Source organism: Tupaia chinensis, unplaced genomic scaffold, assembly GCF_000334495.1.
Source record: "Tupaia chinensis unplaced genomic scaffold, TupChi_1.0 Scaffold000355_1, whole genome shotgun sequence".
NCBI lineage: Eukaryota > Metazoa > Chordata > Mammalia > Scandentia > Tupaiidae > Tupaia > Tupaia belangeri.
In genome coordinates, this window is record NW_006159850.1 from 4,913,017 (window position 1) to 4,916,908 (window position 3,892).

Below are 3,892 nucleotides of genomic sequence, written 5' to 3' on the forward strand. Positions count from 1 at the left end.
GCTGAACCCTAGTAGAGAAAGCAGTCTCTTGTGGGGAAAGTGTAAGAGGAAGAATCAGCAATGGAGCGTTGGTACTGCTTTGAGATGCAGGGATCTCACTGAACAGTAACTAAGGCCCAAGGGATGCTCCCCACTCCCATAATCAGTGGCTCACTGTCCTATGAGAAGGAGGTTAGAAGTGAGGAAGGGGTTGGAAGAGGATGAGAGGCTCCCACTCAGCAGGCCATCCTGTGTGGGAAAAAGGGCATATATTCTCTATGGCTTGGGGTAGGAGTTGAAGAAAGATAAGAAGAGTCTCCCTTCACAGCAAGAGTAGGTGTTAGGAAACAATGTCTGTAATTCCCTTCATGGTGAGCAAAGAGAGGTAATTGGGCTGTCACGACCAAGTGTTTGGGTATCCTCCAGAAATGAGAAGGGCACTGTGGTACTTACATGCTCACAGACACACAGTATTTAGGGCATCAGAGTAGGTCGTACCTGCCATAGTATAAGTTAAGGGAGAAATGAGTTCTATTCTTCAGCCTTGCAAAACTTTCATGCATGCTTTAAAACTCCGCAAAGCCCTGGTTTTGAACAATATGTAATAGATACAGTGCAAAAGCTACAGAATGAGAGCTGGATACTGAAAGAAGAAAAATTAGATGAGTTACACATGAAAGAAGAAAGTCACAAGTTGGAAAGGAATAAATCAGGTAAAAGCAGAGAAGAGGAGAGAGAATGCCCAGAGGTCCCCACAAAGCAGGAAAAAGTACAAGGAAGGAGATGAAAATCCATCACCTTCACTCACCACATAAAGATTGCATTTCTCAGATGTCCCACTGCGTTGTCCTTCCTCTCCGGGAGTTCTGAGAAGTCATCCGAGCGGAGAATAGGAGATGAATTAAATGTCACCAAATGTCCTCAAGGAGTGGAATCATTTGTGACAAAGAGGGACTCTTGGGGAGAAAAGGAACTTGGTAATCAGTCCTACAGAAAATCTTTACAAGCAAGAAAAAAAAAAGAAAGGAGCAATAGAAGAGGGACGAAAATTTTAACTTGGGAATCTGAGGTAGAAATCCTCAAGGCTGGCGAGAGCTGTATGTGCCTATCACAGAGATGAAGGCTTATACCAGTGAATGGCAAATACCAAGAGTCTGGGGACAGGGTACTTCGGGGAGGGCAATTTTAGCCAGAAACCAAGGAATGGGCCTTGGGTCAGGTTTGACTTACTTCTCTAAAGGACAAGGGTCTGTGAAAAAATCATTGTGTTGAAGAATACTGATGAACTGCAAACACACAGAATACTCAGACACCTGGCAGGTGCAGGTCAGGGGAATGATGCAGGGAGAGACTCAATGTTATTGAGAAGTAAGAGAGAACAAGATTCCCTCTGCCATGGGGGTCTGTATACATGAGATTGTTTTCCACTGGAAAAAGAGTTCATAGCACTTAAAATGAGACAGAGGAAACTGTGCTATGGTGGACATAAAAGAACTGTGGGATGGGGCAGGGAAGGACTGCCTTTCTTTCCGTATTTCCATTCTCTTCACTATAGCTTCCTTGGTGTACCAGACATCATTGTCACCTTTTAGCTACTAAAGACTCAGCCCACATGTCATCTTTCTTGAGAAGCTTACCTCCCCTCCTGACTGTCCCTAGGCCGTATTTTTTGCCAATGCTTAAATGTCATATTTCTTCCATATTGTTCCATAGTACTTGTTTGCCAAGCACCTTCCTCCACTAGATTTTTTATTTCCTTGGGTATATATACTAGGTCCAAGTTTGCATCACTGGGGATTTGCATGGTATGCAGAAAGCACTTGATCAACAGCCACAGTAGAAATGATGATAGGGGTGCCTCTCATAAATCAAACATGTATAGAATACCAGACATGACACTGTGTTTTTCATTTCACGTATTTGTCCTTGCTTAGCTTCATAATTGCTCTGTGAGAAAGGCACTAGACCTCTATTTTGGAGATGAGGAAACTAATATGTAAGGTTGCATATAGGCAGATGCAAAGTCATATAGGCAGATAGAAAGAGATTGAGATTTTGAACAGAATTTCGCAGATTCCTAGATTCTCTCTCTCAATAACTCCATTGAATAAGGAAAAAATTTCACCCTACATCTTCTCATGGCTAGTATGGTGCTAAGAGGAGATAGAGGGAAGGCAGAACAAAAAGGGCAAGAGGCTTTGGTTTGGGGTATCTGTGGGTTACTTTGTTTTTCGTATTGCTCAACATATATGCCTCTTCCTAAAAGTGGTCATCTTCCTAAAAGTGGTCTTCTTCAAAGGAATTCCACAATTCCCTCAAGAAGATTTATAAAATTACATGTATAATTCCCATCAATCTGTGAAACTGAAGCACACTGATTATGGACCGCAATATAGTACACACCACCACCTGGGAGACCTCAGCTTAACCACCGGGTGGATTTAGTTGACAGAAAAATGTGAGCATTTAAAATTCAATTAATGCCTTAGATCATAGACGCTCTTTCTTCTTGGACATTGCTTTAAATTTAATCTTTTTAAGTTTAGTTTGGATACAAAACTTCGGCTTCAAAAACATAATAAAAATGTTGAGTCTGAGTTGAATAAATGCAGTTGTCTACGCCGGAAGTCCACCTTAGCTCAGCAACTGCTTATGTCCTCTGAATGAAAAGACCATAACTTAAAATCGGTAATACTGACATAGTCTTAATTGGGTAATGCTTCTCCAAACAATTAGGAGATGGTAGGGCTCCTAGAAAAAGGAAGCAGCTGCTAAACCACTTCTTCTCCCTCTGCAAATCCATTACTATTTCTGGAGTATGGCAACAAGCAGCAGATTGTGCATTCACTTATCATTCACATATTTATTCTGTATTCTGACCATGAAAAGGACCTTATAGACAAGCTAGTCCAAGCCTCCTCCTGTTACAGATGAGGAGACACACCCAGAGAGAAAAGGGGACTTGCCCAGGGTCCCTCAACCTGTCAGCTACAAGCTCAGGTCAGCCGTCATGTCTTCTTTTCTTCTGACTGCCCCATAGTCTAACCCAAAATATAATATCTAAGGTCATTTATCCTAACAGTAGAATAATATTTATAACTATATTTTGGACACAAATGTTGGTATTAGTTCTATTATAGCATGAATATGATTTATTATTATTATTTTTAACATTCTCCTCTCTTCAAGATCACTTTTGTTCTGAGTATCTTCTACCTCAAATAGCTAAGTTCGTCACATGTGTGTATTAGCACATAGACTTCAGAGAAGCTTTTCGCCCTGTCTGCATTACAGGAAGGTTCATTAAAAGGAAAGACAAACCAGGCCAGTCAGTGTGGATTCCATGTGGCTGAGTGTGGGGCTGGGGTTAAGGATAAGGGTTAGGGTTAGGGTTAGTCTTAGAGTCTTGAATCTGGAAGCTTGAAAAATCAGCCAGATATGTATGGATGTATGCCCAAACGCTTGAAAGGAGGAAGAAATGGAGAAGGGATCAGGCATGACTATCCTCCATGGGGGTTGATTTTATGCTGCCCTGTCCCTGTCTATTTCCCTCTGATGATGGCATGTGTCCTCTAGCAAACGTTTTTTAAAAAGAAAGGACAATCCATTCAGCTGAGATAGGTTTTATCTAAAATTCCACATCTACAGGACTGTGGGTTTTCACTGGTTTGTTCTTACATGCTTTTACCAGTCTGTTATGAAATAAACAAATAGAAATCAAGTACTTAATATACAGAACCCAATGGAACCCAGCATTTTTCCTGAACCTGATTGAGATACTTACATCTTGGCTGTTCCAGGTTATACAAGAAACAAAGTTGGTGTTGCGTGCTTGCTATTTTGTTGTTGCTTTGGTTAGGGTTTTTTTTTTTTTTTTTTTTTTTTTTTTTTTTTTTTTTTGCGGTTGTTTTGG

General features: G+C 40.9%; 1 protein-coding gene across 1 annotated transcript in view; it reads right to left on the reverse strand.

Moving 5' to 3' along the window:
• CDH13 (cadherin 13) overlaps window positions 1–3,892 on the reverse strand; it is a 1,127,839-nt gene that overhangs the window by 198,359 nt on the left and 925,588 nt on the right. The window lies entirely within an intron of this gene.